Source organism: Oncorhynchus mykiss, chromosome 6 (assembly GCF_057628025.1).
Source record: "Oncorhynchus mykiss isolate SJ-2025 chromosome 6, ASM5762802v1, whole genome shotgun sequence".
NCBI lineage: Eukaryota > Metazoa > Chordata > Actinopteri > Salmoniformes > Salmonidae > Oncorhynchus > Oncorhynchus mykiss.
The window spans coordinates 26836766-26862710 of record NC_143027.1 but is presented as its reverse complement, the minus strand read 5'-3'; the positions used below and the strand labels follow the sequence as shown (position 1 = coordinate 26862710).

General features: G+C 40.7%; 1 protein-coding gene across 1 annotated transcript in view; it reads left to right on the top strand.

Annotated features, from left to right (window-relative positions):
* The window catches only part of LOC110525621 (leucine-rich repeat transmembrane neuronal protein 4-like), a 66201-nt gene extending 40764 nt beyond the window's left edge, over positions 1–25437 (top strand). The window contains exon 3 of the mRNA XM_021605905.3: positions 23524–25437. The gene's annotated coding sequence lies outside the window, so the exon portion shown is untranslated. The remainder of the gene's footprint in view (positions 1–23523) is intronic.
* The last annotated feature ends 508 nt before the right edge of the window (positions 25438–25945 follow it).

Here is a 25945-nt window from a genome sequence, read left to right as displayed (position 1 = left end):
GACCACAGCAGTCATGGGTGAACAGGGAGTACAGGAGAGGGCTCCCTTGTGGGGCCCCAGTGTTGAGGATCAGCGGGGTGGAGAGGTTGTTACCTAACCTCACCACCTGGGGACAGTGCAACATACATTTTTATAGCATGGTTTCTTTAACATAACATCTCATTACACCCAAACTAACAATTGTAAAATAACAAAATATATACTAACATTACTACTTGCAAGATTAGGCTAAGATTAGGCACATGTACTGGAGCCCCACAAGGGTGCGTTCTGAGCCCTCTCCTGTACTCCCTGTTCACCCATGACTGCTGTGGCCATGCTAAGCTACAATTATACTACAGTACACGTAGCAGAATTGCACAAGTAATCCGATTTAAACTGATATCTTCTTATGGACGTGGTTCCTGCACAGGAACACATCAGCGGAAATTTCAGAGCGCCACCTATAGTACTATAGTATAGTACTCGATAAATCTCAAACTTTCATTAAAACACACATGCAAGATACTCAATTAAAGCTACACTCGTTGTGAATCTAGCCAACATGTCAGATTTGTAACATGCTTTTTGGCAAAAGCATGAGAAGCTATTATCTGATATCATGCACCCCCCCAAAATACCTGAACGAGACCTAAACAAAAGATTTTGCGGTAGCCGGCGCTACACAAAACGCAGAAATAAAATATAAAACATTCATTACCTTTGACGAGCTTCTTTGTTGGCACTCCTATATGTCCCATAAACATCACAATTGGGTCTTTTTCCCGATTAAATCCGTCAAAGTATGCCATTTATGAAGGCCGTCTGATCCAAGGAAAATGCACCTTTACATGACGCAACGTCACTTTTTAAAATTAACAAAGTTGCCTATAAACTTTTACAAATCACTTCAAACTACTTTTGTAAACCAACTTTAGGTATTAATAAACGTTAATAATCGATAAAATTGATCACAGGGCGATCTGTATTCGATAGCAGCAAGTCTTGAAATCATCGGCCATTTTTTTCACTTTCATAATTTCCTGGGTGCACCCCAAGACAGGAAGTGCCTACACGTCATCCCACCAAGGATAAACGTGCACGTTTTTTTTGTAGTTAATCTGTTTTATAATCAATTGTAACATTACACATATTAATTTCACTACATTGGCCTCACCAAACACAAATTGTTAGATGGCTAGCTTCGGCCCAATATTAGGATCACTAATATATGTGCATGCATAGAGAAATAGTATTTGTAAATCATTCTCTTACAGTTTACTCAGTTAGCAGACACTCTTATCCAGAGCGACTTACAGTTAGTCTTACAGGAATAAGCAATAGGCCTACTTGCTAAGCAAGCAGCTTGGCCTTAGTTACACATGTGTAGACTTTCATGCCATAAAAACCTGTAACCCTCAGCTAACACAATATGAACCCATAGCCCATAAAATTGACACAGTTCATGCTGTGTGGCTCCATAGTCTTTAACATGTGATGCATTGGTGTCACAAATGAGAAAAAAGAGAGATTGCATGTGACCTTTGCCCTCACAGACAAAAAATGTTTTTTTTGGGCTGCAAGGAATATGGGGGAAGTCACTCCAGCAAAGTTGCACCAATCAAATTCCATTTAAAACAAACCGATCAACAAAATGACAATTGTGACAATTGTTGGCACCCCATAGGGATTCTTACTTATGAAAAAAGGAACTGTATTGTGGCCTTGCATTGCTCCCTTTAACTGGGCCTAAAGATAAGGTTAACACACACGGAATATGCATTTTTCATCAATGACAATGTGGAAAGGCAAAAACACTCAAAAATGTAAAAAGAAAAATGGTTTCCACTATTAATTAAACAATGATAGGTACACTATTAGGGCAATAATTAAAACGTTCAAACCCACACAACAGTACATGTGCACCGGAGGCAGTTGCACAGACCACTGATTTGACTTCTTGGTTCTGACTTGAATGTTAAATGAACACATAGGTCGAAACCAATTTAACTTGTAAGTTAAGTTAATGTACAGATTTGTAGTTATCCTGACTTGACATTTAAAGTCAAGACAACTGTTGACTTCGTTTAGTTCATTTGACTTATTGGATCTAATTTGAAAGTTGAGGGAACACAATTCATAGCTGATTCAACAAGTTAAGACAATGTAATGACTTGTCGTTATTATAACTTGACATTTTTCGTCAACACAACTAGGATCTTGTTTTAGTTTAGTTAACTTATTAGTTCTGATTTGAAAGTTGACTGAGCAAATTGTTCTTTGCTAACTGAACTTGATGTTTTAAGTTTACAGCTTTTGTTGAGTTGAAGTTAACTTAACGTGATTTGCCAAATCAACACATTCTGCATATTTAGTTGACTTAATAGCAAAACTTTTTTTTACAGTGCAGGGACTGTTACAAGCACTCTGGAGCGGTTGGCTTTGTCAACTCAGTGCCTGTAGAACCTCTGGGGAGATCCTTTCAACTCTACCCTAGCTAGGTGACAGTTGGCTTCCTGCTCATGCCTGAAGAACAAGGGATAATTCTCCACAGAAATGACATGTCGATCACTGACATACAGCGTTACTCGGGGGCTAGTCACACGGGCAAGGTTCATTCATTTTAATAATCTGGTTCCATCTAAAACTGTAGTGGTGGTTCAGAGTTGTTAGTGGAGTAGAACAATGCAAAGAGATGAAGGTGAAAGGCCACACCTTCACAGGAGGTTTGTATAATGGCAGGCCCATGGGGATTTATTCAATGATATGAGATCTCTGTTCTCAGCAGTACACCAACACTGAACCGTGTGATGATCTACCTGTTGACAAACTGCTGGCTGTGTTTTCATCTAGCGTAGCTTATTCTACACTCTAAAAATAAAATGTTTTGAACCCCCACACTGTGTGCCAGAATACTGATTTGTCAGGTGTTTGAAGTTACACTGAAACCACAGTTCTTCAAGCAGATGCAAACTTCAAAACCTTATTGCGGGTTTGTAGCCAATTATTTAGGTGTTGTCCTTATACTGTTTTCAATTGAGTTTCCACAGTAGTATGGCTGGTAACTAATTTCAAAGTGTCAGACCATTCTTCTCAGTATTCTGTGGTAAGTTCATATAAGGCCAACATCTGGCTGCCTCATCTCCTTGTCGGCTCACATTTCCAACCACATCAATATTGAGAGAGTGCGCTCAAGTTCAGGGCCCATCTTATATCACTTACACAGCTGGTAAGCCTCCTGCTCCTTCTATAAGACACTTGCACAAAAAAGTCGCCTCAGGATCATCTAAATCTGATCTTACTGAGTGATTCATTTTTACGTTGTCTGCTGCAAATGTTATTATGTATGAGATAACAGAAAATATCCTACAATGTGAACCAGCAGCATGTTTTACACAGCAAATTATGGCAATTTCCCAAAGAACCATAATAATTTCTGAATCTTTTAGGTGAAGGTCAGTTCATCTGAGTTTAAAAGTTGAGGAGAATCTACGAATATGTTTTACCCTCATCCCCTGTCACACAACAATATAATTGCCCATAGCCTCAGAGTTAGACTAGTCCTGTATTGTTATCACCATGGAAACTGAAGCATAGTGAAAGGCCTGCTGGTGTGGGGGAGCTGACAATGGCATCACAACATGCTGGGGCTTAGACCAAAGACACATGTAGATGAAAGAGGGATTTCTTGAACACAAACTTTTCTCCCAACTCTCCCCAAATATTGTATTATTTGTTCTCTACAGTTGTGTTGCTCACTCTACGAGAACTCTAGACCTTCAACATAGTGACACGCAGGCTAGATGTATGTACTCTACTAGACTCTAGTCGACTAGAGCAGGGTTTCTTAAAATTGGTCCTGGGGACCCCCCTGGGTGCACATTTTGACTTTTGCCCTAGCACTACACAGCTGGCTCAAATAATTAAAGCTTGATTAAGAGTTGGTTTTTGAATCAGCTGTGTAGTGCTAGGGCAGGAAACAAAATGTGCACCCAGGGTGGGCCCCAGGACCCAGAAACATTGTACACCTGGCAACTGTGTATTGCACCCAGCCCGCCACAGGAGTCACTAGAGTGTAATGTAACAAGAACATCTCTGCCGGCCAAACCCTCGCCCAACCCAGACGACGCTGGGCCAATTGTGCGCCGCTCCATGGGTCTCCCGATTGCGGCCGGCTGCGACAGAGCCTGGACTCGAACCAGGCTCTCTAGTGGCACAGCTGGCACTGCGATGCAGTGCCTTAGACCACTGCGCCACTCAGGAGGCCCCTGAAATTGTTTGTTTTATTTAATCTGTTAAACAAGTTTGCAATGATTAAATAATGTAGATATCACTTTGCAAGAAAATGGAAACAAGATCGGTTTCACGCAGTATCTACAATATGATAATTAGTTGGTAGTGGATATTTTTGGGGGGAGTGCATGCCTTATCCTATATAAATCAGAGCATAAAAGTTTAGTTTGCATACAGTACCCCTATGCTCTGTAAATAATACCTGTTACTAGGCTGAGGAATTGTCTGAGTGTGTCACACTGTGAGAGTACTGGTTGTGTAGCGTTGTTAACTGGTATGTTAAGAGCTGGTGACTCTGTTTAAGGAATTATTTCAAAGGAGGCGTGTGTGGGCACCACTGTTTTTGAAAACATTTTGATTAGACGTGGTAACTGCGGCCAGACGTGTATTCCAATTAAATGAAAGTGATGATTGAGACAAAATAGAACATCTCCAGTACCACCATTCAATTACACACCGATCCACAGATATTGTGCTCTTAATGCTGCTATTTTCTAGCTCTCAACGTTCAGCTTGTCTGGCCTGCAGGGAAGAACTGTTATATTTGTAGTCAATCTTATCTGTTCACCTTTCTCTATTTTCAATCAGCAGCCTTTCCTTTGTTTCAGAACACATTGATGTTCATGGATTTTCCCAAGATAATCTGACCCATGTGTTTATACAAGTTCATAAACCTTGCCTGCTGACCAACATAGAGCCTTTAAGGTTTATCCAGAGGGTGCTTGACTGTGCTGTTTAAACAGCACGTCTTTTATCAGTGAGGAACTGGAGATCTGGCTGATATCTGTATACTGTTTTAGAGAAGGTTTTATCATATGAGAGATATTGCCTTATTTCTGTGAACAAGTACTGTACAGTCAACCACAACCAGTGCCCTTTCAGTCAGATCTGGGGTGATTGCATTATTATTTTCATTAGAAGTTAATGTTTCTACTGGTTATTTTCTTATCATTTTGCACTTACTAAAGTATCTCTGTTTTGCAACATTAGCTTGATATCCCATCCAGAGACAGCCAGCCTGATAAACCAAATAAATACATTAGGGAATTAAATGGTCTGTCCCATGCACAGTGGGTCTCTATCCATATGTACACAGGTATTGAAACTGGCTATATTTCTTAGTGAGAGAGGGAGGAGTACAATTTCTAGAGAATGAAAAACGAAGGTGTTCTCTAACCATGTACTGTAATATGACTGTCTCTTTGAACTTATTTCAAATCTTTTGTATCATGTCATTGTGTTTCTCTTTGGTATAATGTACTAAAATATCACTGTCTATTCAGCATATGAATACAATTAATAACATGAATAATAATGTCTTTCAACATTGTGTAATATGAAAACAAACACTTAACTAAAGACAGATTGGCTCATGCTGTTACAGCAATAAGCCAAGAAGAAATTAACAGCATGTCCTTGCGTAATTTTTTCTATGGCACACTGTGATTTCTCTTGTACTCTGTTAGTTCTCAATTTCAGACAGTGAGAGGGTAGGGGCAGGAATAGCATGTAGGGTGCTGTACAAGGTCTCTGTTCTATGTTTGGACATTAAACATTCTTTGAGTGGAAATTTAATTCATTTTGTCAACGCTTGTTGGAATTGCAACAAGGCTTGTAAATTTGTAAGAACGCTTCTATGGGCATTCACTTCACAGTACTACTGAGTATATATTCTGTTATCATCACTGTCCACAGCTTAATCCTACAACACATTTAATCCTACAACACATGGTGCATCATGTTTGAATAATGGAAAATAGCTTTATACTCGCTATACTGTATTGGCTAAATAGTACTGAAATTGTTGTCCACAGGGATCTACCAGCTTTCTTAATTGAATATTTGTTGTAAGTTTTAATAATGCATACAGATGTAGAATCTTAATTTGATCACCCTGTTGCAGGAGACATTAAACATTTGTTGTGTATTTGAAGTTAAAAATAGTTTTTAATTTCCACTCTGAAATTTCAAGCTTGATTTCCCTACAAAAATGTCCATTAATTATAATCCACATAATAATTCACATTTTCCTGCTATAACAAACTGTCTCAAATGTAGATTCTACTTCTGAAAGGTGATTAGGAAGGTGTGAAATGCACTTGTTGAAAGCTTAGTCTACTTGATATATTGCCCTAGTTTGAATTGGTTTTTAGTTCCCATTCTCCACTATATTAATCAGTGGCAATCTTCCTTCCAGTTGCAATCCTTCCAAAATGTAATTCCCAGAATACTCATTGACACCCTTCTGAATTATTGTTGCACCATAACAATTGCCAACACAACCTGCTTAATAACATATTTATCAGGGTTTTGAGGAATACAACTATTTTAATTACCATTTGCTAAAAATAAACTTGCATTGGATTTCTAGTAGCATGTGCAAGAGAGAGAGAGAGAGAGAGAGAGAGAGAGAGAGAGAGAGAGAGAGAGAGAGAGAGAGAGAGAGAGAGAGAGAGAGAGAGAGAGAGAGAGAGAGAGAGAGAGAGAGAGAGAGAGAGAGAGAGATCATCAGCAAGCTGTCAAACTATTGTAAATAAAGCACAAGCAACACGGTGTTTATCACTGCTCAAAATCACTATCTAGTTCCATCTCTGTGTTTGTCAGTTAAGCTAGCTAGAAGCTAGCAGGCACATTGAGCAGGCAGGCCACGTTAGCTAAATCAGCTTATCAAGTCACTGGCGAGTGGCAAAGTGCTTCGGTGCCGTTTTGTTTTTACAACTTTTTGACTATCTATTATCGAAGTGTGTGTCTATCTTACAGTGTTTCATAGCGAATCTGTCACAACTTCCGCCGAAGTCGGTCCCTCTCCTTGTTCGGGCGGCGTTCAGCGGTCGACGTCACCGGCCTTCTAGCCATCGCCGATCCACTTTTCATTTTCCATTTGTTTTGTCTTTGTTTTACACACCTGGTTTCAATTCCCCAATTACATGTTCATTATTTAACCCTCTGTTTTCCCCATGGTTTTTGTGAGTGTTTGTTTGTTGTATATACGGTCCGTAATGTGGGCTCGGTATTATCGACTTGTATTTGAAAGTTTTGAGTAAATGTATGTGTATTACTCATCTCTGTTGTCCTGCGCCTGACTCCTCCGCACCAGCTACACCCAGACCGATTACAGAATCATATTACAAAACAGGTCGCTCGGTGCTTGCGAATGGATTTTGAAAATGTTATATTGACAAGTGTCAGTTGGGATGCAAGTGTGCATCGTCTCAATTCCCATTTTGCCCAAAACAGTGGCAGATTTGAGTGATCACTATGAAACACATCAGCAAGAGTCCACTCGATAAAGGGCTTAAGAGCCAAGTGTTCTTTCAACATAACATTGGCGAAGTGTTGTCTTATGTAAACAAGTCTGAGGCGCAGTGGTCTGTCTCACTATCTGTAGGTTCTGCCGTAAGATTGGATAGAGCGCAATCAGCGCAGCTGTTTCTCTATGCATAACAATTCTCCCTAGGTGTTACCATCCTGTGTTAGTGGGCAAGTGGGTATGATCGGAATCAAAACCCAACCCTTAAATATCCAATGGATCTAGAAATGTAACAGCTTCCACAAATCTCACAAATCTCTTTTTTGGAAGATACTGACTTTATTATTTGATATCTGTTTTGCCGACTGGCCTGGACCCCCACCGACCCATCACGACTGGACTACCGACGTGATTCGCCCTAGGGGGTCTCAACTGGCTCCTCCGTCGCGACGTCACCTGAATGCCCATCCGCTAGCCTGCTTGCCGCGGGCCACTAGCTGTCTAGAGCACATCGAACTGTTAGCTTAAGAGGCCCATCGGACAAATGTTTTGGCCACTATACCTATTTTGCCAACTGGCTTGGTTTACCACACAGAGCCCTGCTGATCCGTCTGCCGACGTAACTGCACAAGGGGACCACAACAGACTTTCTTCTGTCGCGACGTCCCTCAAAGGCCCTTCTGCTAGATTTCTAGCCCCGGCCCGCTAGCTGCCTGAAGCCACTTGCTGGACTCCTATGATCACTCGGCTACGCATGCCTCTCCCTGACATCAATATGCCTTGTCCATTGCTGTTTTGGTTTGTAATTATTGCCTTATTTCACTGTAGAGCCTCTAGCGCTGCTCAATACCCCTTAGTACTTTAGTTCCACCTCCCACACATGCGGTGACATCACCTAGTTTAAATTATATTTCTAGAGACAATATCTCTTTCATCGTCACTCTATGCACAGGTTCAACCCCACTGTATTCACATCCTACCATACTCTTGTCTGTATATTATGCCTTGCCCAGAAACCGTGCCCAGAAATCTTCTCCTTTTACTCTCTGTTCTGAACGTACTAGACGTCCAGTTCTTTTAGCCTTTAGTCGTACCCTTATCCTACCCCTCCTCTGTTCCTCTGGAGATGTGGAGGTTAATTCAGGCCCTGCAGTGCATAGCTCCCATTCTACAGGCGCTCTCATTTGTTGACTTCTGTAACCATAAAAGCCTTGGTTTCATGCATGTTAACATTAGCCTTTTACTTTTAAAAATCCACCTCTCCAGAAAAAAGTCTCTTACCATTGCCGCTTGCTATAGACCACGTTCTGCCCCCAGCTGTGCCCTGGACACCATTGGCGAATTGATTGCCCCCCATTTATTTTCAGAGCTTGTGCTTCTAGGTGACCTAAACTGGGACATGCTTAACACCCCGGCCATCCTTAACACCCCGGCCAATCTAAGCTTGATGCTCTCAATCTCACACAAATTATCAATAAACCCACCAGGTACAACTCCAAATCTGTAAAAATGGGCACCCTTATAGATATCATCCTAACCAACCTGCCCTCCAAATACAACCTTGCTGTCTTCAACCAAGATCTCAGCGATCACTGCCTCATTGCCTGCATCTGTAATGGGTCTGCGGTCAAGCGACCACCCCTCATCACTGTCAAACGCTCCCTAAAACACTTCAGCGAGCAGGCCTTTCTAATTGACTTAGCCCGGGTATCCTGGAAGGATATTGACCTCATTCCGTCAGTAGAGGACACCTGGTTGTTCTTTAAAAGTGCGTACCGCACCATCTTAAATAAGCATGCCCCATTCAAAAAAATGAGAACCAGGATCAGATATAGCCCTTGATTCACTCCAGACCTGACTGCCCTTGACCAGCACAATAACATCCTGTGGTGTACTACATTAGCATCAAATAGCCCCCGCGATATGCAAATTTTCATGGAAGGTAGGAACCAAGATACTCAGTCAGTTAGGAAAGCAAGGCTAGCTTTTTCAAACAGAAATTAGCATCCTGTAACACTAACTCCAAAAGGTTCTGGGACACTGTAAAGTCCATGTAGAATAATAGCACCTCCTCCCAGCTGCCCACTGGGCTGAGGCTAGGAAACACTGTCACCACCGATAAATCCGCGATAATTGTGAATTTCAATAAGCCTTTTTCTACTACTGGCCATGCTTTCCACCTGGCTACCCCGACCCCGGTCAACAGCCCAGCACACTTCACTGCAACTTGCCCAAGCCTCCACCATTTCTCCACCCAAATTCAGATAGCTGATGTTCTGAAAGAGCTGGAAAATCTGGACCCACACAAATCAGCAGGACTAGACAATCTGGACCCTTCCTAAAATTATCCACCGAAATTGTTGCAACCCCTATTACTAGCTTGTTCAACCTCTCTTTCGTATCTTCTGAGATCCCCAAAGATTGGAAAGCTGCCGCGGTCATCCCCCTCTTGAAAGGAGGAGACACTCTAGAACCAAACTGCTACAGACATATATCTATCCTATTCCGCTTTTCTAAGGTCTTTGAAAGCCAAGTTAACAAACAGATCACCGACCATTTTGAATCCCTCCGTACCTTCTTCGCTATAAAATCTAGTTTCCGAGCTGGTCACGGGTACACCTCAGCCATGCTCAAGGTCCTAAACGAAATCATAACCACCATCAATAAGATACAATACTGTGCAGCTGTATTCATCGACCTGGCCAATCACCACATTCTTATCGGCAGACTCAACAGCCTTGGTTTCTCAAATGACTTCCTCACCTCACTTCTTCACCAACTACTTCTCTGACAGAGTTCAGTGTGTCAAATCGGAGGGCCTGTTTTCCGGACCTCTGGCAGTCTCTATGGGGGTGCCAGAGGGTACAATTCTCAGGCCGACTCTTTTCTCTGTACACATCAATGATGTCGCTCTTGCTGTTGGTGATTCTCTGATCCACCTCTGCGCAGACGACACCATTCTGTATACTTCTGGCCCTTCTTTGGACACTGTGTTAACAAACCTCCAAACGAGCTTCAATGCCATACAACTCTCCTTCCGTGGCCTCCAACTGCTCTTAAATGCAAGCAAAACTAAATTAATGCTCTTCAACCGATCGCTGCCCACACCTACCCAACGCAGCATCACTATACTGTCCTATGTTGAGTTAACCTTGAGATTTAGCCAATATTAGCACACATGTCAGTCTGGGGTAAGTTGTCTCAATGACTTTGGGGCAAGTCTTCACATGTGACAACTTGCCCCAGTTGTCACGCCCTGGTCTTAGTATTCTGTGTTTTCTTTATTATTTTGGTTAGGCCAGGGTGTGACATGGGTTTTTTATGTGGTGTGTTTTGTCTTGGGGTTTTTTCGTACGTATTGGGATTGTGGCTTAGTGGGGTTTTCTAGGTAAGTCTATGGTTGCTTGAAGTGGTTCTCAATCAGAGGCAGGTGTTTATCGTTGTCTCTGATTGGGAACCATATTTAGGCAGCCATATTCTTTGAGTGTTTCATGGGTGATTGTTCCTGTCTCTGTGTTTGTTTGCACCAGATAGGCTGTATAGGTTTTAACGTTACATTTGTTGTTTTTGTATTGTTCGTGTTTATTCGTTATTAAACATGTATCAAGAATACCACGCTGCATTTTGGTCCGACTCTCCTTCACCGCAAGAAAACCGTTACACCAGTATACATAGACACATAGAACATATTCAAATAACATTGTGATATTGTGTAATCAGCTCTGATAATAGTATTAAATGTTATTGTAAATGTATTATTATATATACATGTAGTTTAGAGGTGTAGACATATCCCTGGACAACACAAGACAGGCTCTGGTGTGTGTGTGTGTGTGTGTGTGTCTACTAACACACTACATGCCTACTGTATGAGACAGTATATACACACACTACTTCATACAGAGGCAACAAGGATAGTAGACAGGGAGGTGGGTGTAATAAGCCTGTAATGAATATGCAATTGCAATGAGGAAATGTGTTTTTGAAGGAAAGAAGAAAGGAAGGAAAGATGGTTAGAAATGATAAAAGAAAGACAGAGAATGGCAGCACACCACCTGGCGTAATGTTAAAGGCAGTGAGGCAGGTGAAGTTGCAGAACAAATCAATCAGGAGTACAGCAAAGGATTTTGACATAAATTACCGTACTCTGACCCAGTATTGTCAAAAGATTACCAGAGAAGAAGTTGAAAGTCAGACAGCCATGCCAACAACAGCTATACAAAGCTACGGCCGTTTTTTTCACCTGATTTGGAGATGCAGCTTGTTCAGTATATTACTAGGTCGGCTGACATTTATTTTAGTCTGTCAACCAAGTGAGGTCAGAAGACTTGCCTACCAGTTTGCTGTGGCACACCAGCTGAAGTTCGCACCAATGTGGGCAGAAAAAGAAACGGCCAGCTCGGAGTGGTTTTTAGGCTTCTTAAAGCGGCACCCAACGCTGTTGCTGAGAAAGCCAGAGGCAACTAGCCTTGCCAGGGCAAGTAGCTTCAACAGAGAAAATGTTAATGCTTTCTTCGACAATGTAGCAGAAGTGCTACAGAGATATCAATTTGGACCAGGAGACATATGGAATGTAGATGAAACTGGGGTGACCACTGTACATAAACCTGACAAAGTGGTGGGCAGACGTGGATTCTAACAAGTAAGGTCACTGACCTCCGCTGAAAGGGGAACCCTTGTCAGACTGGCCTGTGCTGTCTCAGCCACAGGGAATAGTATACATCCATATTTTATATTCCCCTATGTAAACTTCTGTGATCATTTCCTGATTAACGGGCCACCTGGCAGCAAAGGAGGGGCAAATCCGTCTGTGTGGATAAAAGATGTGCACTTTGTTGACTTCCTGAAACATTTCGTTGAGCATACGAAGTGCTCAAAGGAGAAGCCCCATTTACTCCTTTTGGACATCCACGAGTCTCATCTGTCCATTGATGGACTCAATTATGCCAAACAAAATGGCATGATTATGCTGTCATTCCCACCCCATTGCACTCATCGGCTTCAACCCTTAGACAGGTCTGTCTACGGGCTGTTAAAGAGGCACATCAACACCGCATGTGATGCCTGGATGAGGAATAATCCTGGGAAGACAATGTCAATTTATGACATTCCTGGGATTGTGGCAATCACCCATCCTTTGGCTGCTACCCCCTTGCACATTCAGGCTGGCTTTAGGGTGGCTGGGGTACAACCTTACAACATGGATGTATTTCTGGAAACCGAGTTTGTGCCATCCTACGTTACAGATCGCCCCATTCAGAACCAAAACCTACCAGGCCCCAGCACCAACCCTGCCCTGCCAGGCACCAGCAACATTCCAGCCCAGCCAGGTCCCAGCACCAACCTACCAGGCCCCAGCACTATTCCAGCCCTGCCAGGCCCCAGCACCAACCTGCTTGGCCCCAGCACCATTCCAGCCTTGCCTAGCACGAGCTCAGACACTGCCCAGATCTTATGCTTGCACCAGCTCACCCTTGCACAGAAATGCCATTGCTGACAGTGGACTACCAACTCCAGACGATATCCGGCCATGTCCAAAAGCTGGCCCCCAAAAACCAGCTTGCAAAGGAGAAATGGTGCAAAACAGCAATTCTAACTGACACACCAGTGAAGCAGGCACTAGAAATTGAAACTAATAAGGCACAATCTAGCAAAAGGCTGTTTCTGAAGAAAGGGAAGCAAGGAGGGGGGAGGAGTCAAAATCTGGATCTGCAAAGAACAAGAAGGTAGCTAAAGACAGAAAAATCATGTAAGAGTATTCATCAGATGAAGAGGAATGCTTCTTCCTCGTCTGTGTGGAGCCATTTTCAAACAGCCTTCCAAAGGAGACTTGGGTGAAGTGTGTGAGATGCAACAAATGGGCCCATGATGCTTGCACCTCAGACCAGGCAATTTATGTGTGCCAGACCTGTGACTCTGAAGATGAGTCTGATTAGTCCAGATATGGATGTACGTCGTAAAGGCTGTTACAAAGCATTAGTGCGTTAGTGTGTTTAAACACCACGTCTGTTTTGTTAAGACTTTAAACATTTAAGCAAGTTATCTGCAGCATTACATTCCATTCCGATTCCAACAATTACCGTGGATCTATGTACACGCCAGAGAACGTTCGATTTCAAAGTTCAAAGTAAAGTGGTTGTGCCACTTAATTCATGTGTGCTCTGCCATCATTATTGTTTTGATTGAAAGGCATGATTTGCCAGAGTCTCTAGTGTCGTGTCTTTACTATCATTAAACTGAAGACTTATAGTTTTTATCAAAGATTCTCTGTAATTAGTATTATGCGATCAACTGATTAATCATGTAACTGTAATTAACTAGGAAGTCGGGGCACCAAGGAAAAATATTCAGATTACAAGGTTATAATTGCCCAATATAACCTTTCAGATATTTTCATATCTGATCAATAGTCTTCTGATTAAGGAATTATTTACTTTACCTCACGTTAGTCTCATTCCAAACGTCGTAAATTGTTGGTTATCTGCACGAACCCAGTCTTCACTATGAGTCATCCATACATCAATTGTATTAAATCATTTATTTATTACTAACTAAGTAATTCACAGAAATGCATAAGCAAACAGTAAACATGGTTACAAGAAATGATAGGAGAATGTGCCCTAGTGGGCTAAACCGACATCGCGGCTTGTTATACAAAAGGGGAAGTGGGGGTCAACTGAGATGAGACACTACAAAGTTGATAAGTATAACAATTAAAATGCTAATCCTTTGCACATGAATGCTCACTCATTTGGGAACAATTGCAATCAATATATATATTTACGCTCAGTGTGTCGTCGGGATCTTTGTTGAAAAGTTTGTTTCTGTTGGAGAGTTTTGTCCTCTCTCTCTCTCTCTCTCTCTCTCTCTCTCTCTATCTCTCTCTCTCTCTCTCTCTCTCTCTCTCTCTCTCTCTGTCTTGGTTAGAAGGGATAGTTCAGAGTGACATTCATTCATTTGTGATAGAATGGATGTTTCGGCGGTTGTCGTTCTTCGCGTTCAGTGATACCGAATTCCTAGCTGCAGACTAGTAATTCATATCAAAGACTTGTTATTATTCTGTCGGTATCGATAGTCTAAGAGTTTAACCACGTGGTATGGTTAAAATATTCAGCAATGGTCTACAACCTTTGTACTCCAGTGAATGAGAGAAACATGGTCTGGTGATAATTTCTCAAAGTTGGGTTTTATTCGGAATTGCAGAAAAGGGCTGTCCCAGGATGCCTGACCCTAACTGGGCTCAGGGGCGGTCCTCTGATTTAGTTCAAATCAAAAGGGAATTGGATTTTCCTTCATTAAACAGTCCAAAATCATATTACACAATTTTACAAACAGTATCATACTCACTCGTTCATCCTTATACAACAATTACATGTAAAACCTCATATCTGAGGCTATTATATAAACAGCGTTATGGTAATGTGGCCACACCGTTTCCCATGAGCTTCCCCAAGTTGTAACAAACGGACCAGTTCGTAGCTGGATTCTTCACTGATCTTTTATACTTTCTCCGGAACATGAACTTTGTTCGTACTTCAAGTTCTGTGAGGTGGAAGAAATTCCTTTGTTCTCTATGAAAATTCACTCTGCCTCTTATACTGTGTGGCCATGTGGCAGGGTCTTCTCCTCAAGAATTTATGACCTCTCTCTGACCACTGCAGCCTAGTTGAAGGAGGCAAGGGGGAGGCAGGGAGAGGGGGGTGGGGCTTGCTATACCCAAAGAGGGCAACGTCATGACACTAGGCATGATTGTTTTTATTTTGAGTTCTTTAATGAAGTTGAATTTGGTTTTGAATTTGAAATTAAAATCAATATTCACCATTAATTAGTTGTGTTCATATTTGTTGATAATCCTATGTGACAACTTACCCGATGTAGTGTGACAATTTACCCGCTGATGGGGAAAATTGTCCCAAGTGCACACTCTCTATTTAACGGTCTACAACTCCGTACTGAAATAAGATATGACGATGTAATGAATGCAAAATATGTGCCCAAGACCTCCTTCTTTCATTTGGTATGACATTTATACCATTGTGATGTATTGTGCGCAGTAAATGTTAGACAGCGTGAAAAGTGTGACAACATACCTCGCTCTCCCCTACTATACAGTATATTGATGACAGACATCAGAAAAGTATACATAATGTAGCCAAGACATCCATCCAGCCATCGTCAGCTTCAACATTGATGAGCTGGAAATGGGATGAGCAGCGTTAGGGAGCGTTCATTCCCACATAACCCCATTTGGAATGATTTCACTGGGACCCTTTTACACTATCAATGATAGCTGCCATGACTTGCTTAATAAATTATTTATCAGGGTTTTGAGGATTAAGGCTATTTTAATTACCAATTGATAAAACGACAGTATATGTATTGAGAGTGTGTGGGTATTTGTGAGTGCATGCGTGCCTGCATATGTTCAGGGGGTCGGTGGTCGGTGTGTGCATAATTTGTATGTACCTATGCAAGAAGCATGCAACATACATGGATTAAATCAGCTTGTTTATCTCTCTTGGCATGTCTGGCTTCAGACATCAGAAAAATTCCCATAATGAACCAGTAAATAGCATCGATGGTCAGCTCCAGATCATCTGAGCATGCATTGCCAACATTGATGAGCTGAAAATGGGATGAGCAGCATTAGGGGAAGATACATCCCTACATCTGAAGGATTATGGCTTTTTTGACAACCGTAAAACGCTTTAAAAAAAATGTAATTACATGGTGAATTTCAAGTCCAAAAATTGCAATGTAAAAGTTGCTGTGCTGATTTGTCTCTGCTTCTATTTTTCCTTGCAAAACAGTTTAACTACTGGATAGATGGCAGACAAAAGCAATTATAGTATTTAGTTATAGATATTTATGTATAATAGAATGTTTATCAATAATTTTGAAGTAGTGAATTGATAATCCTTACTTGAGATGGGTTGTGTGTATCTTAGACTTGAATATAAACCATGCATTGTTGTCAATGCATGTATTAGTGCAGATCATTTGAGTTCGATTCATAGGATGCAGCCCTACTGATTATCATCTTATCAACTATAATCTGAATTGTTAGCAGACCCATGATATTCTGGGATAATTAGTGAAGTTCCAACCTCTGTGGTCATTCTTGTCCTACGCCGAGTCAAGCTTTATCATCTTTCTAATTAGACCACCTTAATTTCATTATACTCTCTTTCTATGGAAAGCAAGCAGTGGAGAAAAGGCCCTTGGGTCATTAGTATGCCATTAAGTGCCCATGTAATGGCCAGAGATGATAATAGCAGCCTGGCCATGCTCTCTGCAGTGTTCAGGCCACATACACCACTGAGTGAATTATCCAGCTGATAGGGAGAAGCCCAGCCTGAGGATGTTGTTAATATGCCAATGTGGGATCATGCTACCCATGGCTGGCTGAGATTGAGGCTGTGCCATGCTGGCACGCTGCAGCTGTCTGTCTCCTAATGGGAAATCATTATTTTGCAGCCTGACCCCAATTCAGAGCAGCGCAAAGACGGAATGACTTGAGTGAATGCTTTGATAAGCATTCCAAACCTAATAGCTTGGAAAATGGAATTAATTGCGGTGCGCAGGGACATAAGTGTTTATAGCCTGTTCTCTTTGGTATCCTCAGCACTTGTCTTCTAACATCTGTCATTTCAACTAGGGAAAGGGGGAATGAGTGACAGGTTTTTGTATAAGTCCATATAAGATGGAGCTACAGAAATATGATTTCCTTCTTATATAATGATCAACTGTTATTACTTTGAATTGTGAAGAAATCCCAGGTCCAAATCCTCAAAGGATCCCAGTAGGAGTGCTGATCTAGGATCAGTTGAGGATAATGGATAAGATTATATGGACAGGTGGGGACCTGATCCTAGATCAGTACTCCTACTCCAAGATACTTTGTGGATATGGGCCATATAAGTCTTCAAACTTTTCTTCTTCCAGATTATTTGCAAAATGTTTGAGTTTTGGTGAACAAATCTTGTTATAGCCTATCTACAATATGCAACTTGTAGTTATTATTATTTTTAACTAGGCAAGTCAGTTAAGAACAAATTCTTACTTACAATGACAGCCTACCAGGGAACAGTGGTTTAACTGCCTCGTTCAGGGGGAGAACAACATATATTTTCCCTTGTCAGCTCAGGGATTTGATCCAGCAACCTTTCGGTTACTGGCCCAACACTCTAACCTCTAGGCTACCTGCCACCCCAGTGTTTGGGTTTAGATATTTGATATTGTTTGTAATGATAACATAGGACAGATATTAATAAGCCCAGTGTAAATAGTATTCGGTGTACTAGGGGACTAGAGTAGCCTATTGGCCAATGTAAGGAGACAAATGTGCGGTACCCCGCTCAAATAACTTTGAAATGAAATGTCTTAAATTGATATATAAAAAGGAGAGGCAGGCTGTGATATTCAAAGCTATTAATAGAGATAGAGAGTATTTTCGAGGGTGTTCTATTTAGAGTTTTCCAGAGTGAGTAGGCCTATTTATGTTTTTGCAGTGTTAAAATGTGAATAGGAGAAGACCACGTTCTGTTGAGGGAAGATGTCAAGGAGGCCTGAAGCAAACTCCTCTGTCTGCAACATTCAGCCTTTAATGCACGGTGTTGGCTGTTGCCCAGGCTACGCTAACCCTATGAGTCATGCCTTTAAAAGCCCCCACCATAATAGCCAGCTATTCACAATATTCCCGATTAAACCTGGATGGACAATCAAACCAGGAAGCCAAAAAGCCTTTTATTTGTTAAATATTCGTCACTCAGACCTGGATTTAATGCTATTTCAGAAAGGGGTGCAGGGAAGGGGATATTCAAACTGAGTACACTGGATGATGTTTTCATAAGACAACATCAAATCACTCACTCTATTACAAAGTAAAATAAAAAAAAGACTGTCTGGTCAGTGTTGTCTTGGTTATTGCTCGAATAGATCCTAGAGCAGAGGTCCCAATGTTGTTGTGTTTGAGGACAGGAGTCATGTGGTTTAACTTAAATCCCATTTAGCTAAATGCTGTTTCAAAATGTTCTTTACCATTACTGCATAGAGATTAGAGTGCAGATTATGGTTGTAAACTGAGTTTGACACAAAACACATGTAGGACTTCTGATCAGTTAGGTCAATCGCAACAAGTTTAAGCCCTTGTCGCCAAACTGATAGCAAAGTATGTTCACTAGCCCTCCATGGTAGTTGCGTCCAAACTGTTACAGTATGAAGTAATGTATCTATTCTCACAAAGGAGCACAAACATTGGCAGGTCTTTCAACACTCTTAAAAAGTGCACAGTCCTGTTGGGAAATCCCAGGTGCTGACTTGCTAGAATACAATCGTATTAGAAACTAGAAAATAACAGGAGACCATCAAAGAGCTGTTTTAAGCTATGGCCCCCACTTTGTTTAGTGCTGTTGTTAACAGAGAGAAGGGGCAATTTGCTCAATACAATAGGGCCATAAGCTAATTTAAAGGTTTCCACATAGACATTTGCCTCCTCCAATTTCACTAATTAGGAAACTTTGTCCTAAAACGAGTCATTCTGCTGACAATTTGTGTGAAGTCATAGATACAGACCCCCTACTGAACACATTATCATTCTGGGTATTCTGAATATTACGTTCCCCAAAGATCAAGCTAGGTTCAGGAACTTGAAGACTGGAAACAAAGTAAACACATGATTTAGGAGGCTATGAAATGATAAATAAATGTCCTGACACCCACAGCAACATTGTAAAGTATACAGTTGAAGTTGGAAGTTTACATACACCTTAGCCAAATAGATTTGAATTCAGTTTTTCACAATTCCTGACATTTAATCCTAGTAAAATTCCCTGTCTTAGGTCAGTTAGGATCACCACTTTATTTTAAGAATGTGAAATGTCAGAATAATAGTAGGTCAGAAGTTTACACTCAGTTAGTATTTGGTGGCATTTCCTTTAAATTGTTTCACTTGGGTCAAACGTTTCGGGTAGCCTTCCACAAGCTTCCCACAATAAGTTGGGTGAATTTTGGCCCATTCCTGCTGACAGAGCTGGTGTAACTGAGTCAGGTTTGTGGGCCTCCTTGTTCGCACACACTTTATCAGTTCTGCCCAGAAATGTTCTATAGGATTGAGGTCAGGGCTTTGTGATGGTCACTCCAATACCTTAACTTTGTTGTCCTTAAGCCATTTTGCCACAACTTTGGAAGTATGCTTGGGGTCATTGTCCATTTGGAAGACCCATTTGCGACCAAGCTTTAACTTCCTGACTGATGTCTTGAGATGTTGCTTCAAAATATCCACATCATTTTTCTTCCACATGATGCCATCTATTTTGTGAAGTGCACCCGCCCTCCTGCAGCAAAGCACCCCCACAACATGATGCTGCCACCTGCGTGCTTCACGGTTGGGATGATGATCTTCGGCTTGCAAGCCTCCCCCTTTTTCCTCCAAACATAACGATGGTCATTATGGCCAAACAGTTCTATTTTTGTTTCATCAGATCAGAGGACATTTCTCCAAACAGTACAATCTTTGTCCCAATGTGCAGTTGCAAACCGTAGTCTGGCTTTTTTATAGCAATTTTGGAGCAATTTTGGAGCTTCTTCCTTGTTGAGCGTCCTTTCAGGTTATGTCGATATAGGACTCATTTTTACTGTGGATATCAATACTTTTGTACCCATTTCCTTCAGCATCTTCACAAGGTCCTTTGCTGTTGTTCTGACATTGATTTGCACTTTTCACACTAAAGTATGTTTATCTCTAGGAGACAGAATGTATCTCCTTCCTGAGCGGTATGACGGCTGCGTGGACCCATGGTGTTTATACTTGCATACTATTGTTTGTTCAGATGAACGTGGTACCTTCAGGCGGTCGGAAATTGCTCCCAAGGATCAACCAGACTTGTGGAGGTCTACAATTGTTTTCCTGAGGTCTTGGCTGATTTCTTTTGATTTTCCAATGATGTCAAGCAAAGAGGCACTGAGTTTGAAGGTAAGCCTTGAAATACATCCACAGGTACACCTCCAATTGACTCAAATTATGTAAATTAGCCTATCAGAAGCTTATAAGGCTATGATATCCTTTTCTGGAATTTTCCAAGCTCTTCAAAGGCACAGTCAACATAGGGTATGTAAACCTCTGACCCACTGGAATTGTGATACAGTGAATTATAAGTGAAATAATCTGTCTGTAAACAATTGTTGGAAAAATGACTTGTGTCATGCACAAAGTAGATGTCCTAACCGACTTTCCACAACTGTAGTTTGTTAACAAGCAATTTGTGGAGTGGTTGAAAAACAGGTTTTAATGACTCCAACCTAAGTGTATGTAAACTTCCGACCTCAACTGTATATCTGTATATCTTAGGCCTTTTATTTCTAGTTGAAGAAGGTGCGGCTTAATCAACATAACCTAATTCTGAGTACAGATATCTCAATCCAATGAAATATTCAAAATCGAGACGATATTGTATTTATATTCAGTACCCAGACATCCAGATTTACAATTGTGTATGATTTTTAAAGAAATGGTTTTGAGAGCTTAGCTGTAGAAGAGATAATCAATGCTATAATAATGTGATTCATTCAGTTGTGGGGCCCTTGTGAGACTGCTCAGTTCTACTGGATTGCGTCTTTAAAAAGGAAGGCTGACCACCTCCGAAGTAAAAATAAGAAAAAAAAGCAGTGTACAATAGTTGCTTCGAATGATTAACATATTTTGTTTAGTCCCTGTTAGTGCTTCCAGTGTGAAATCAAATGGCCACCGGACTATTACATTGACCCCCCTCCCCCCTTCATTTTTTTTGTCCACTGCAGCTATTTGCTGTTTATTATCTGTGAATAGTCACTTCACCCCTACCTACATGTACAAATTACCTCTAACCTGTACCCCTGCAGACTCGGTAACGGTACCCCCTGTATATATCCTCATTATTGTTATGTTATTGTGTTACTTTTTATAATTTTTTACTTTAGTTTAGTTGTTAAATATTTTCTTAACTCTTCTTGAACTGCACTGTTGGTTAAGGGCTTGTAAGTAAGCATTTCACGGTAAGGTCTACACTTGTATTCGGCGCATGTGACAAATAAAGTTTGATTTGAGTGTGTGTGTCTATTTGTGTGTGCATGCGTGCTGATGCATGTGTGTATGTACTACTAACAGAATCAGTTAAATATTGTGATATTAGTTTCAATATTTAATGTCACATTAATATAATTTGATCTGTTTTAATGAAGTGATAATGCCCGAGAAGCTAGTGTTTGGAGAATATATTGGCACAGGTGTTGTTAGGCATGAGACAAAGTCGAGGCCCGGCAAACCGTGCCAATATATCCTCCATACACTTGCTTCGAGGGCATTATTACTTTTATACAAAGGGGTAGCAACATATTCCAATAATGGTTGACATATTTTCATGACATTTGTTATTTAATTCATTCATTAATTCATACAATTTCATCCTTCGACAAGATATAGTCCGGACACAAATATAGGGTTGCTACCCAAGCCGGCTGGTCGTTCGTTCGGTTTGGTTGCCAGAGACGCGATCCAGTTGTTCAAACTTTTTGTTCTGTATCTATGGACGTGAGCGACCCAGTCGTTTGTTCTAAATGTTCTATTGCCATACTGGCTGGCAACGTTATTATCCCTTGCTTGCTAGCTAGCCAACTACGGCTAACTGACAGTCACGTAAAACAGTGCAGCCAAAATAACAACAGTAGCTACATTTTGTTTGTTTAAGCTTTTTTCTATTGACATTTATTTGGATACATCCATAACAATGAGCTAATGATGCGCGATTTCACCTGACAGAGAAAATGTACTCTTTCTGACGTCAGGACACTGTTGTTCAGAGGAGCTAGCCAACAACACAGCTAACACAATCGCTTTAAATTGAAGCTGGAAAGACTGCAAACTAGCTGCACTTCATTTAATTTGACTTTATTTCAATTTCTTTGTATATATTTGTAAAAATGATACCACCTGATTCATGATTTCGACAGACTGAGAAACACTGCCTGCCTATCTGTCTGTCCAGACGAAATGTTAGTGTAAAAGATATGTGAGATAATGTCTAGATGCTTTTTATAGTGGATCAAGTTTATAAATTGCCTGTCTGGGCTGATGAGACAGTGGATTGCGCAGTCAGATGGAACAGAGTAAATAGGCATTTTAACGTTATAGATTTAGCCGGTGGTAGTTTGTGGAATAGACACCGGCTGGAGTGCGGTTTTAACCAATCAGCATTCAGGATTAGACCCACCCGTTGTGTAATTGTACATAGTTCAAAGCACTGTAGACCATAGAGAGAGGCCTTTGAATCAGCAAGCGCTTGTAATGTAACAAGAGCCCTCTGCTTAATGGAGTCAAGATTCCATTTAAAAGAGTAAAAGCAAGTATGTATGCACTCTTGCTTAAGGCTTTAATCTTGTATATAATTGAGTTAAGCTGAGTGGGTACTCTCTTACTATTGATGCAAGTTTTTGGTCCTGCATGCAATGTGGCACATACATATGTCATTTTGGTGTTTAGATTGAGATAATTCAGTTATTACCTTTCACAAATGAGCTCAGTGATCTAAATGTATTTCATGCATTATACCACAACTATTGCATGCAATGATCATATTTATAAAGCCAGATGTTCATTTCAACATCCCTAATTCAATCACTAGAAGATACAACTGACACACACTGCATACTGTTCCTCTCACACATGTTGGCGCAAAACCATTCCTGTCCCTCAAATACAGACTAACATCCCTCAGAAATCTAGACTAACATGTCAACAAACTATCTACTAACCCTAACATTAACCCTTATCCTTGCTACAGATGGACTATCCAAATAAATTGAGACCAGATTTTTGCATGCAATATATCTGTAAATCTTCAGCCTATTTCACTTTGCACCCTAACGTAAAAAGAAATCCTCTAGTTGAGAGGGAAAATGTTTAAACCACTCTTTTTTTTTATCTTACTCTCTCTCCGTCCCCCTCTACTTTTCCTTTGTTTTCTCAGGTACCACAGCAGTTGAGTGCCCTGACGTTGAACAGGTATGAGCAGCCCGTAGTGGATTACTGCCAGGCCCAAGGGGCGCTGCACCTCAACATGGGCTTTGAGCCCCCCTCCCAGGCACAGGGCTGTCTGAGGCCACCGGGCTGCAGTACAGGTCATACAGCTGGTCTCCCCTCTACACCCACCACCTTGCTCATACGCACGGACCCCCATTCCCTCTAACAGTGACTTGTGACCTGTGCAGATGGGGAGACCAGACCAGTGCTCCCCTCTCCATCTAGGCTACTGAGCATGGTGTTGTTACAGTACTGTATACCGCAGCAGATAATGAGTGAAACAGATACAAATCTGCACTGAGGAAGAACATTCTGACTGGAGAATCTGTTATTAATGGAGAGAATACATTTATCTAACACTGAATATACCTTGACTAATGAAAATGAAAATATTCATTAATGGAAATTGCAGTGTACTGTTACAGTATATTACATGATAGCTGCCCCTTTGATGTCCATTATAATTGAATATAGTCCAGTTGCAGTATCACATTCCTTCTGCTTCTAAAATGTTCTCCAGCATCATGGGGAGAAATATAAAAAATGACATGATTCATTACTCTTATTGAACTTATTGACTCTGCTGCTCACAGTTTCGGCACCTTCACTGTTTTAGGTAAGTAATTATCTACAAAATGCAATAATAGATCTGGGGAAACAGTAGGGTGAGCAATGGAATAGCAGAACAAATTAAAGACTAACAGAGCTGAAAGGTTTTATGCTGCTTTTTCTAATAATGCTGCCAGTCAGAGGCCTTACAGATTTTCCAGTCTCCGTAGCTATTTCATTTCAAGAAGTGAGCCACTCAAATGAAATGACCCACAACGACAAGGGCAAACTTGGTAAGTGATGGGCACACCGTTTTCATGTCAAGTGTACAGATTACATTTCTTTTCCAGAAGTACATTAATGAATATTTTTATTATTTTGGTGATTTTTATGTTAATTTTACTATAATGCAATTATTATTATTATTTTTGTTTCCAAGATGAAAAGTAAAACGTTGATGCGTAATAGACTAATTGTTTTCATGTGAAGTGTAGCCTACAGCTGACATATCTTGTCAGAAATACATATTTGTTATTGTGTTGATATGGATTTGTTCATCATGATCATCATTGCATTTTCATGATTAATGTAATGACAATTTATTTTATATTTATGTCACGTCAATCGTCAATCTAATTGTAGGATTGTCTCTCACATACCATGTGTAGTTACTTAAAGGGAAGCATTTTAGTGTGACCATTAATTGACTTTGTGACCTCAGATAATGACATTCACCTAGAGATCAGCAGTGAATTCACTCATAGTGGAGATAACTGTTGTAACAGCTTAACCCAGACTGTCTAATATTGATGCCTGTCTGCTCTCCCCAGCTGTGACGCATTCGATCTTTGTATCCCTTTTCCCCAATGTCTACTGTGACTGTTACAGTTTTCATCAAGGAGCTCATACTCATACTCCACTTCAAGGACATATGTAATAACAAAAACCCAATGAACTTGTTCAATACTATGAATAGGTATCAAATAAAGTGTCTCGGCTGCTTCATGAACACGGCCATTTGCCCATGAAGAGGAGGAGCCTTATCTGAAGTTCAGATGAACATGCCCTGATTTGGGTTTGCAGGCTGGGTATGAGAGTGTGACTGACATTTTGTGAAGTCGAGGACTTGCAATATTGGCTTGCTGTTTGAAGAAGATGTTATCCTGATTTCTGTTAATTAAACCATATAAAATATCAGCTTGAACTGTCGTCACACGATAAAATTATATTTCAATAGATTTTCTGACCAAATGTTTTTTATGCTCATTGAAGAAAAAATTCCTGTGAACATTAAAATTACTTTTAACATGTATTTACTGAGATTTAATTTTTATTTTCATACCATGAAATTACACTGCTTATCATGTCTGAGAGTGTGGTGTTTTGGGATAATCTTGACCACAAGTAATACAGTGCTGAATGATAACTTTTTTAAATTTTTATGTTCTGCATCAAAGCATCACTGATCTGAAAAATGTATGAATAATTTAAACAAAGTAAAGTCATTATTAACTGATGCAACACCATTTACCTAATTGTCACATCTTTAAACAGTATCGTTTGCTTTTGTAAATTGTGAGATTTTCGTGTGCATGGTGAGGAAGGAGACTACTTTCCACATCATACTCAAACTCAGATAATGAAAAGCAAAGTGTATTGAAGAGGATTTATTGACTTTATAAAGCAATCAAATACACTGATTGAGCTCAATCCGGTGGCATGCTCAGGATAGCATACATAGAACATTTATTTCCCAATTATTCTTCACCCTCTGAGTTATTCCCATCCCAGTGAAATATTCATTGACAGTGCATAACCGC